We start from the raw sequence: 12,760 nt of genomic DNA, 5'->3' as shown, positions 1-12,760 counted from the left end.
CTAAGAAGCCAATTCAGATTAGGCTTATCAGACTCAATCAAAGTCTCCTTAGTTCACTACACTGAACCAAAGTCATTGAATGAAGCCATGCAAGTAGCCATCCATATTGACAGGCGTTTACAGGAAAGGCGTACAGAGAGATTTGTTTCTTCGTCCACCTTTTCTTAATTTCCTGAGCCCTCTCAGCCTCTCCAGGAGGATGAGCCCATGCAAATTGGTGCTACCCATTTATCCTCTGGGGAAAAGGCTAGAAGGAGATCTCAGGGTCTCTGCTTATATTGTGGCAACCACAGCCACTTTGTCGCTAGCTGTCCTAATAAGCTGAAAAATGCCAAGAGTCTAGTGTGGGTGGGGTCTGCTTCTATAGACATACTGTGTCTGTTTCCCTCAGAGATGGCTTATTTGCTCCTGCACAACTTAGTTCTGCCAAGCTTTTTCACCACCTTTCATTGATTCTGGTGCTGCTAGCAATTTCATTGAAAGGGACCTAGCACACAGTCTACAGGTTCCAGTGACTAAGGTGCACAGACCCTTCTCAGTCTTAGCCATTGGTAATTCCCCCTTGTCCATGGGTCTGGTGACCTTGTGTACAGTACCTATTACCCTGACCATTGGGGAATTTTACAAGGAGACAATCAGCTTCTACCTGATCTCTTCTCCTGCTTATCCCCTTATCTTGGGGTATCCCTGGCTTAAACTCCACAACTCTCACATAGACTGGGCTGCAGAGGAGATTGGGTGCTGGTCCCAGACCTGTATCCAGAATTGCATTAAAACCGCTGACCAGTTGCCCTTGTATAACTCTTGTGTGGCCAGTACCAGTCACGTGCCTTTTTTCCAGTCCTATTCAGATCCTGTTCATGTCAACGTTTCCAAATGTGACTATAGTTTACATAACCATGTACCTTTATATGACTCTGTTATAACAAAGATGCTGACAAGTCTATTTAGCAGTCTTCCAGCAGTCCTTAAACACAGATTATACACTGAAGTTACAGGCACCATAGTTTTCTATTTAGAGCCACAGGTGCTATTTCTGAGACTCTTTTTAAAAGGAAAGAATAGGGGAAACCTGTTGCATGTATGCAGTGAGGGCATCTGTAGGAGCCTACACATACCTATATAAATACCTTTTTTTCCCCCTTTTTTTATAAGCCGTCATTGCACGTTGGTCCATGCATGTAATCTAGCAGGTGCGCGCATGCCTGCTGTGTGCTGTGGGAGCTCGCCAGCAGGTCCGGCGAACTCGATGTCTGCTGGCGACCCGAGATCACTGTACAGAGGCAGAATGGGGATCTGCCTTTGTAAACAAGGCAAATCCCTGTTCTGAAAGGAGACATGTCAGATCTTCTGTTCTGATCTCCAGTGATCGGGAACAGCGATCTCTGTCATGTCCCTGATGCCCCCCCCCGGAGTTAGAACACGCTGGAGGGAACACAGTTATCCCCTTGATCGCCCCCCTAGCGTTAACCCCTTCCCTGCCAATGTCATTTATACATTGATCAGTTCATTTTTATAGCACTGATCAATGTAATAATGTCACTGGTCACCAAAGTGTAATTTGGGGTCAGATTTGTCCGCTGCAATGTCTCAGTCCAGCTAAAAATTGTAGATCGCTGCCATTACCAGTAAAAAACAATAAAAAATAAGTCCCTAAATCTATCCAATAGTTTGTAGACTTTTATGCAAACCAATCAATGGTATATATATATGCCTATTGCAACTTATTTTTATTTTTTTACCAAAAATTCATAGAATATATATATCGGCCTAAACTGATGATTCGTTTTATATATATATATACACACACACACACACTTTTTTTTTTGGGATCTGTATTATAGCAGAAAGTAAAAAAATATTGCTTTTTTTCAAAATTGTTGCTTTTTTTGTTTTATAGCGTAAAAAATAAAACCTGCAGAGGTGATCAAATACAACTAAAAGAAAGCTCTATTTGTGGGGAAAAAAGGACGTCAATCTTGCTTTGGTACAATGGCACACGACCGCGCAATTGTCAGCTAAAACAATGCAGAGCCGTATTGCAAAAAAATGGTCTGATCATTAGGGGGGAAATCCGGTCTTAAAGTGGCTAAATACCAGTAAACACAGTTCGGATCACAGTGTGCAATTATTTTTTCAAAAATCCATTTGTCAAACGCATTAGGGCAGTGTCATATGAGTTTGCAATGTGTTTCTTGACTTTCCAATAGACGTGATCACATGGCCATAAAAATTAGCCAGATCGAGTGCAGTTTAGTTGTAAATAAATACCATGCCATCAGGTACACAGAACATTTCACATTTATTATAACAATATGCAAAATGACTTCATAGAAAGTTTTTTGTACTGAACAGTTTTGCCTCCTTCAATGATATCAACAAATGGGTTCTCGTTATACTCCATTTGTGAGGAATGTTAGATTTCGTCCCGTGGGGTGGGAACAATATTATTATAGCAGCACAAGTCATTAGCTTTTAAGAGGGAGAGAATGTAAACCAAAATCTCCTAATGTGGCCTTTGTACATCTCAAAGATCGGTAGAGTAGAGAGGGAAGTCCTTGAGCCATCCCCTACAACTACAATTACAACTTTCCACTAAAGAGAGGCAACATGTATCTCGTACAAAAAGCACAAAGACAGATGTGAATTGCAATCAGTGACTGGGCACATTCCTATTTTCATAATCAAACTTTCCATATGGCTACTATGGAAAACCGAAATAATCTAAACAATAAGACCGATAGAATAATAACACACATCTCTCTACATTCAACATCTGGAACAATTTTCATTTAACCTGTGTTTTTCTTAGTTATCATGGCGGGAGAAGGCAGACAGAAATGGTGTAACAAGCTGAATCCAAGCATTGTTTTGGCCACAGAGCTGCAGTCAGCCAAAGGCTGTCATTTCATGACTGTGGCTAAGTATTTATTACATATAAATTCATGCATCCAAATTCTGATGGACTGGGACAGAGGTGGAATATTATTATAGCACGCAGAAGTCAATCAATCTTATGTAGGAGCCAGCAGACATCATTTTTACAGACATGGAGCTTATGCTTTAATTAATGGCAATAGAAAAGATGTGAGATGGGGGAAACTAATTTTAGGAATCTCCTGAATGCCTATTTGTAGATCTCTTTGCTCCACAAATAACATCAAATTCATAAATGCAGGGAACTATGATTTATTAGTCATTGGATTCTTCAGAGACTGGATAAACCTGCAAAATTATCTTAAATTGACACATTGGTGCCAGTAACTATCAGTTTAATATGTCTGGTGTTGAGAGTGATGCCTATGTTACTCACACTAAAGTCCCGAATGTGGAACGACATTGGACGGTTCAATAAAAACCAGCATACATTTCACCTATGTGCGTATGGCCGGCTTCTGTCGGATGAGCAGCAGTCGACCTGCTCTCAATAAGCGCTCTCGGGCACTGGCTGAGAGGTCTGATCAGAGTGTTCTGGGGGGTCCCCCTGTCAGAATACAACAGCTACATTGGATCATTAGTACAGTGGCTCCGACCGAACTCAACAGTTTTTTACGTTCAACCCACTGGTTTAAATGTTATAAAACTCATATCGTGTACCAGGATTTACAATGCCTGAAACCCTCTCACTAATCCTTGCACATACTCTCTTAAAAACATTCCCTGTAACCCTCCCTTTAACCCTCTAATTTAAAAAAAAATGTCAGCTCCGGTTGGAGCCTCTGTACTAACGATCCAACATTGGCTGAGAGTGCTGATCGAGATCCGGTCAGCTGCTGGTTTTCCAGCATGCTCATCCGACAGAAGCCAGCCAAATGGCCGACTTCCATCCGACCGGCTGCCATACACACGGCCCGAATGTCAGCTGGATTTTATTGAACCGGCCGATGTCACCCCGGCATTCGGCCTGTGTGTATGTGGCTTAACCCTCTCTGTGATGCCATGTACACAAAAGCGGAATTTCGGACAAAAAAGTCCGAAGGGGAGCTTTTCATTGTATATTCCAATTGTGTGTATGCCCCATCTGACTTTTTACGTCGAAAGTTCTGATGGACCTAGAAAGAGAACCTGTTCTAAATTTTTCAGACGGAACCAATTCCGATCAGGAAAACCGCTCGTCTGTATGCTGTTCCAACGTACCAAAAACGACACATGCTCTGAAGCGAGTACTAGACAGAAGCTATTGGCTACTGGCTATTGAACTTCCTTTTTCTAGTCCCGTCGTACATGTTGTATGTCACCGCGTTCTTGACTTTGGTGTGACTGTGTGTATGCAAGACAGCTTCTGTCGGAGAAACCTTCAGAGTTTATTCTGGCAGAAAAAACATTCGTGTGTACACGGCATAACTCTCACACTAGCTCTTCTGTAACCCTAACACTAACCTTTTCTGTAATCCTCATGGTAGCTCTCCCTATAACCCTCAAACCATCCCTCTCCAACCTTAGCTGTGACCCTCACACTACCTTCCTGAAACCGTAACACCAACTCTCCCTAGAACCTTCTCAGTAACCCTCCCTATGGGCCGGTTCACACTGCTGCATGGTGAGAGATTGCACGTGATTCGCACCGCACTGCAGTGCAAATCACATGCGATGTTCATGCAATGCGATTTCAGCCATACAGATAGTATGGCTGAATCGCATTGCATTCGGACTAAACTCACACAGGACCCCTTTTTTTGGTCCAGAATCGGATCGCATTGGTGTTCACACCTATGTGATCCAATTCATGTCCGAACTGACAGTTAGCAGTGCGATATGCAAGCTGAAATGGGGTTGTCATTAACAATGTATTGACACTTCCCGCAGTTTGCATATGGCAGTGTGAACTGCCGTGCAGGTCGGGTGCGATGCGGGAACCTGCAGTGGATTTGCAGGGTTCCTGCATCGCAGCAGCGTGAACCGGGCCTTAAACCCTTATACAAACCTTCCCTGTAACCCAAATACTAATTTCTTCAGAGCCAGGATATGACCACTGGAATCTATTGTTCCAGGAGAATAAATCTGCATGCCTATATTTAGTCAAAGAAAGAACAGCCAAATATCCAAATCAGCAGATTAAAATGAGCTTGTGGGTAGGGTGCCAAATAACCACTTGGGGTTTGTTCACACCAGCGCCATGCAGCATGTCATGGTACACATGAGCATTACTGCAATGTATGACAATGTAGGATGCAAGTGTTGACGCATTGTGGTGCCAACACACCACCAGAATGGCAACATTTTGCAATGCACAACAACACGTGCAGCACACTATGGGTGGGATCTGACACACCCTAAATTGTTTTTAAATGTATTATGGCCAGTTTTGTTTGAATAGGCTGCTTAACCCAGAGAACCTCATTGTTCAAAAAACAATTGTGCTTCACTTCATTGTGATTATGAGTGAATGGCTCCTAACTGTAGACAGAAGGCAAGTAAAGTAGGCAGGCATGCATTACTGTGCAGCCCTTCTATTTGTTTAGTGGTACATTTTTAAATTGATAATGTAATATAGGTACAACATAGTAGATTCTATACAGTAAAATATGCCATCTAGAAACACTCAATTATCTTTCTTTTGCATTAGTAAAAAAATATAATTGTATTTTGGGTAGAGGCTTTTGGATGATGAACAATTTCCAAAAACAGTGCATTACAATATAAGGATGAGCTTGTTCTAACTAATATTTTTTGTCCCATGAGCAATAATAGCTCAAAAGAATTACTCTAGGTCACTTAACACAAGTGCCGAATTCCAGAAGTGGCCAAGATAAATGGCCTTGTTTGCCCAAATCCAAGGAGATTAACAATGCACCGGATCTACTTCACTGAAGAGTCAAAGGATATATAGCTGTGTGGCATTCACTCAATTGTATTTACATAGGAAAGATTTTAAACGTTGTGTGAAACAGGGAGAATTGTTAGTTTATCCCTGTAATGCCCAGTACACAAGATGGGAAAATGTAATAAAAAAATACTGCTTTCGTAGCGATCGTCTGATAATCTGATCGTTAGTACACAATTTTTGACCGTTTATGCAAAAATATCAGATGGAACAAGCATGAAAATTTTTCTTATAAGATGACAGAACAAAAAATGTTCAATTAGTATGGTATTTGTACGACAAAAAATCGCGTGACCAAAACCGCACAGTCTCGAAAATGAAAGAATACACTGCAATACAATACATTACGTCACTTCCAAAGTTCTATTCTGTGGTCCGGGGATTTTAGTAACTTTATGATTTATTGATATGAGACTAACATTTAAATAAATAAAAAAATGGACGATCATTCATCCGATATTCTTATAGTGTGTATAAGGCTTTAGTGTAGTTGACCCTTTCATACAGAATGTACAATATCTCTTATAAATTTATACAAAAATTATGACAATAAAACATCTGGATTATGTAAACTGATGGAATGAAAAATGTGTTTTGCTGTACATGGCAACCAATGCAATTCTGTAACTTTTTAAGTAGGGAACAAAAATTCATTAAGCTACATAAAGCTGGCCACACATGAATCAAAATTCTTCCGGTTCAGCAGGGACCAGTTGAATTTCAATCCATATAGGGGCAGGATGGTTTTACAGAAGTCAATCTACAAATCAATTTCTGGACATCAGCCATGTCTGATTTTTGAGGCTTAAACAGTGCCAACTGATATAACCTGCAGTGCCAATTAGTGTGTTCTGACGGTGGAGAAGTCTCCCCACTGTTAGAATACAATAGCGCAATGGGGTGGTTTCCCTAGTCCATATTGGATGTATGGATGAAGGAATCAAGTATTTTTTTTCAGTCAACCCACTGGTTGAATGAAAAAAAAAAAAAAAAAAGAGTCATCTATGGGCTGTTTTTAAACCTCACTCTTTTGCATTGCAAAAACCTAGGTCAGAAATTACTGTTTTTTCAGCATACACCAAGTATGTAATTTCCAACTATTTCTATTTTTTCAGGACATCCCCCCTATTTAGAAAATTAGAATTAGACTGCTGTGAAATGTTGCATCCGATGAATGTGCTGTCTGTGAGACAGTTTCACACTGACTGAGCCGATATTGACCCTTGCCAAAGGTGCTCAGTGTGTCACACTGTCATGTAATGTAACTGAATGCAGAGAGAGACCAGCTGTCAAAATTCAACGTTGATGTCAGCCTTTTGGTTAAGATCAAGTGTAGTATCGACTATAGCCTTTAGGGTTGTCTCTGCTTCACAGCTAGGACGTTGAGAACCACTTGTATCTATCCAAGCCATTTGGTCCTTGTGGGGTACCCTCTGCTAGGCCTTGTAGGATCATTGATTCAATTCAGCTTCACCTACTTACTGCTATTGGGCAGAAGTTTAGCACCCACAGGGAAAGAGTTTGCGGTCTTCCCTCCCCCCACCCCATTCTGCGTTACTACTTTCAGGCAGTAGACACTCAAGAGCCTTTGTAAAGGCTGGGAAAGAGTCAAGACATCGAGGAACCAGAAGGAAGCCATCTAAGAAACGCCTGAAGCGACATCCAACTCTTTGACGTGATGGGGAAGAGCAACAAGACCAGCAAAACGATGAAGAACCCTGCTCCAGCCACTTAATTTGAAGCCCCGGAGCAAGTCGCCGCCACAACCACCACCCCTGAAAAGAAATATGAATGTAATGTATAATGACATCTGTAGCTTGGTGTTGGTGAATGGTTGGAAAACTGACCCCTTTCCAGTTCTGTCTGGGGTCAGACAATGCTGCCCTCTCTCACCTCTTCTTTTTGTTTGCTGTATAGAACTCTTCGCCCAAAGCATCAGACAGAACCCAGAGATCAGAGGGATCACTACACGAGGACCAGACAGACGGGAGGTCAAGTGCTCACTCTATATGGACGACGTGACGGTGTTCTGTGCCGATTGGTGCTCCTTTGACACTTGCGCAGACCTGCGAGGACTTCGGCCAAGCTTTTGGGGCAAAGGTCAACTGCGGGAAGTCAGAAGTCATGCTCTTCGGAAAGTTGTCTTTCCTTATTCTACACCCATTCCTTTAAGCATCAAAGCGGACTTCATCAAAATTCTTGGGGTCTGGTTTGGAGCTGAGGGTGCAGCTCTGAAGTCCTGGGAGGAGAGACTGGCCAAGTTGCGTCAGAAGTTTGGACTTTGGAACCTCAGAGAACTAACCATCGAAGGTAAAACACTGGTACTCCTCAGTGAGATTCTCCCTGTGTTGCAGTACCTCGCTCAGGCCTGCCCCCCCGGGGTTAACACCTGCAAGGCCATCACAAGGGCGGTGTTTCACTTCATCTGGAGCTCCCAAATGGACAGAGTGAAGTGGGCAGTTATGTTTAAGGAACCACTTAAGGGCGTGCCTGACATCGCCACTCTACTGAGGGTGTTTTTTGCTTGTAACTGCATCCGCAGGACTTGACAGAACTTTGGACTCTGGCAGTAACGCCATGTCCTGATTTTTCCTCCTGCCTCTTTTGAGGTCCTTTGGATGGGACATGGAACAGTTCCATCCCCTCCAAATGGGACAATCCTTGGTATTACTTGGACACTTTCAAGTTTATTAAGGAGCTGGGGCTGCATGGAGTTAAGCCTGACTTGTGGAAGCCAAAAACTATCCACAAGTTGATTAGAGCATCAGACATTGTTGAGACTATTCCAGGCCTCCCTTCAGCCACTTGCAAAGTGGTCTGGAAAAATGTTTCTTCAAAGAGACTCACCAACAGGCACAAAGATCTGGCATGGATTGCAATTCAAGATGGGTTGCTGCTCAGGACATTCATGCATTCATGCAAGAAACCTGTGCAGATACAGGCACTGTCCTTTTTGTATCATCCAGGAGGAAACTGCTTTGCATGTTTTCTGGGAGTGCCCCTTTGCACGGGGCCTGTTAAGGTCTTTGGAACCTGAACTTAGAGACTTTGTACCACAGACTGCATTCACACACACTTTGGTGTGTTGAACGGACTCTTCTGTAGAACCCATTCACAGGAGGAGATGACAGTGCCTGGCGGGTGCCGTGTTGCTGTGTTGCTTTAAGGAAGCTGTATGGTGCATCAGAAAGCGCCTCATCCACCAGCAGGAGAGGATGTCCATCGAGGACTGCCACAGACTGGTTCACAGTCTGCTCAGAGACTATAACTTGATGGACTTTAAGGAGGAAGAGGTATAAAGATCCCCCCCCCCCCCCCATGTATCCTTTGGCAGTTCAATAAAGCGTCGGGCCTATGAACTTTTTTTCTTTTTATTTATCTACAGGACCTCCTTAACTGCATATGCATTTTTTTTAGGTAACCTAACCCTTTAAAGGCAAAGAATAAAAAGAAAACTACTTTCAAACAATACATTTGTTTCTTAAAGCTGAATTATAGGTTAAGCAAATTATGTCTAATTGCAAAAGACATGTATATTCTTATCTTAATCTTGCTTTGTGTATTTCTTCCAGATCTTCCAGATCTGTGCAGTTATCCAGTGTGAAACATTTCCTCTGTGCAGGATCTTCCTGTAATAAAAACTGATCACTGCTGGTCTCTCTCCTTGTGCATTATGTCTGGTCTTGAATCCGCCCCCTCCTTTAGTACTTTGTAAGCAGTCAGTAGTGGGTGGGTTCTACTCAGTCCCCCCCACAGCTCTTCTCTCTGCACAGGCTATGTACAGCACAGTGATGATGTCACAGCTACTTTTACAAGGTATTACCTGGGTCTTTAAAGGCATTTGCTGTACACAAAGTGAATTTATAACCTTTGTGACTATTGAGGGATATATTTAAAAGAACATTTTTGTGCCCAGAGTTCAGCTCTTACAACTCCCAAATAGGACAGGTACTCTATGGGGGCTATTTACTAAAACTGAAGGCGTGCAAGATCTTGTGCAACTCTGCATCGAAACCAATCAGCTTTCAGGTTTTATTACCAAAGCTTAATTGAACAAGCTGAAGTTAGAAGCTGATTGGCTACCATGCTCAGCTGCACCAGTTTTAGTAAACCTCTCCCTATAAAGGGATCATGGAGATTTGATTCACTTAAAGCAGAGTTCCAATTACTGCAGCTGCTGACTTTTAATAATCAGACACTTACCTGTCTCAGGGTCCAGCGATGCATGGGGAACGAAGCACCGCTCGTCTCCCCCTCCTCTCTGTGGCATTGTCACTGTGGGCGCCCGGCTGTGGCTTCAAGCCAGACACACACTGCGAATGCGCGAGCCGTGCAGTGCGTGTGACTGGCCGGGCAATCATCTGGGACCTGTGATTGCTGAGAGGGAGGGGGGAGAGGTTAACTTGCTTCCGGCGCCACGGTGCACCAGGAGGAAGTGGGAGCAGGAACCCTCTAAAAAAAGAGGGGTTCTGCTCCCCCCCCAAAAAAAATTACATGCCAGATGTGGCATGTCAGGGGGTCACCTTCCCTTGACGCGGACGTTCCATTTTTGGGTGGAACTCCGCTTTAACCTGGAGGTGCCCCAAACTGCATCTTTATTGGGTGGGAGTGGTGAACACCATATATTCTGTGTTTCAGACTTCCATACCACCTGACCCCAAACCAGCCTTCTGGGCATTTTAGATGACTTTCAATTACAAGCTCCCACGAGAGAGGCAGTTGCCAGAGCTCTTTTTTAAGGCAGAAGGGTAATACTTAGAAACTGGAAGTCTACTGACTCCCCTTCTCACAAAGATTGGGTGTAATATATTGGAGAGACCCTTAGATTAGAGAAATACATTTACCAGCATTGGGGACGACCCCAATGGGGTCCATGACTGGACACTCCAGGCCTGAGCCCGTTGGAACTAGTGATGGATAGACTGGCTAGGTCGGGACTGATTACTGATTGTAGCTGTACGCTTGACAACAAGTGCCAAAGGTGGGGATTGCAAGCTTGAATATCTCTAATGTGGTGGTTATTGTACTGTTTTCTTTCTGTTTTTTTTTTATGTCTGTGTTATTTTACTCAAATGCATGTGTAATTTCTTATACGGATGCCCGCTGTCTTCGAAACCTGCTTTGTGTACTGCTTTGTTTTCCTGTTTTATCTCTTAATAAAATCAATTTTTTTTCTTTAATTAAAAAATAAATAAATCTCCCCCTGTGAGTCTTGGCTCTCTTGGCACTTGGGAGCGATGGCTGATAGAGAATGATGGGCAGTGAGAGACAGATACCGTATTTATCGGTGTATAACACGCACCCCAAGTTTAGGAGGGAATTTTAAGGAAAAAAAAACTTTACATTTAAATGCCCATCAATGCAGCCTTATCAGTGCCCATCTGCAGCCTTGTCGATCATTGCAGAATGATCAGTGTCTATCTGCAGCCTTGCCCAGTCTCATTGTAGCCTTGCCCTATGTCATTGCAGCCTTGCCCAGTCTGATCGCAGCCTTGCTTGTTTAAAATTAGCACCACCGAGATACACAGAGCCAGATGTCCTCTGTACTCGGCTCCTGTCATGGACATAACACAGGTCCAATGGCGGGACTAAGCATGAACTCGTCTATGTGTATAGCGTGCGCTGCCGATATGTGTATATCGGCAGCGCTCGCTCCTCTCCCCTCGCAATCAGGGGGGATCGGCATATAACACGCACTCACGATTTTCCCCTGATTTTAAAGGGGGAAAAAAAGTGTGTTTTATACGCAGATAAATACGGTATTTCCAAATTATCTGTAGTTTACAGGTGCAGACTGGCACTATATGCAGACAAGGTAGTACACTGCTCTCCATTGGACAATATACCCATTTACTGTTTAAACAGCAACCCTCATCTCCATAAAGCATATTAACTGCATTTTTAAAAACTGGTCTAAATTGATTTTTTATAACAGGGAGATTGAAGAAGAGCTTGCTCTGTCCACTCCATGCATCAACCCGGTATTGCAGTACCTCCAGGAATGTTACACCCTTTTCTTTTCCAAAAGCAGAAAAGAAAAACCAACAAGGAGAAGTTGAAGATATGACCACAGCTACATTGTCAAACCCTTTTCCCTCTCAACTCTGATGCACCTGAGTTATGCTAAAAAAAAAATTACAAATATATTTTAACACCACCCAATAGGATACTTGCGCCAAACACTACATCGCCATTTTTTTTATTCTACTGCAGCATTGTCTCCTACAATGTGAATATTGATATAGAAAAATTATGTGCTGCAGTTTGTACACACCTTCCTATGAACCAGAATACCGGGAACACCACAAATACTTTTCTACAAATTTTATCCATTTTATATGATTATCCTATTGCTAATTACTGATATGGCATGGCACCCTTATAAATCACTACTAGCAAGTTTATCAAGTTTTTTTTTTGGGGGGGGGGGGAACTCTGTTACCCTGTGTATACCCGCACATTAAAGTCTAACAATATTAAACATATATTTTAGCACAAGACATTGACTTACCTAGTAGAAGAATTGTGTCTGGTCAAATAACCTGATAGCATAACAGCATCCATTTTGTCATACCACAATGCTCAGCACCTGGGGAAAAAAAACTGGAAGTGTGACAGGATCAGCTCAATGTGCATGCCTCTACTGGCTCCTAGTCACTTCTCTTTGCTTGGGATTTCTGTTCATGTTAATGAGAGGTGGTTTGGGGGAAAGAGAGGGGAGGAAGGAGTCAGGGGGTGGGCTGGGGAAGGAGGAGGTGAAGGGTTTTCTTTTCTTTTTCTTATTTGGCAGTTTCATCTTCCAGAAACATTGCACTATTACCACAAGCCGCCTCTCTCCCCCTCACAGGTTTATGGAACTGCCAAACCTGAGAGCTATTACATGGAGTTAACCAGTTCAGGGCTACCTCTGTACATAGTATCAGTTATAACTAAAAG

At 42.8% G+C, this 12,760-nt stretch overlaps 1 protein-coding gene across 1 annotated transcript in view; it reads right to left on the bottom strand.

The window, feature by feature from the left end:
* The window catches only part of LOC143987398 (uncharacterized), a 143,785-nt gene extending 131,289 nt beyond the window's left edge, over positions 1-12,496 (bottom strand). Inside the window, exon 1 of the mRNA XM_077486082.1 lies at positions 12,336-12,496. The gene's annotated coding sequence lies outside the window, so the exon portion shown is untranslated. The remainder of the gene's footprint in view (positions 1-12,335) is intronic.
* Positions 12,497-12,760: the final 264 nt, after the last annotated feature.

This window comes from Lithobates pipiens, unplaced genomic scaffold (genome assembly GCF_037356315.1).
Source record: "Lithobates pipiens isolate NorthernLeopardFrog02 unplaced genomic scaffold, aLitPip1_a1.2 Scaffold_18, whole genome shotgun sequence".
Classification (NCBI taxonomy): Eukaryota; Metazoa; Chordata; class Amphibia; order Anura; family Ranidae; genus Lithobates; species Lithobates pipiens.
Note: the sequence above shows the minus strand (reverse complement) of the source record. Positions and strands in the feature narration are given on the sequence as shown.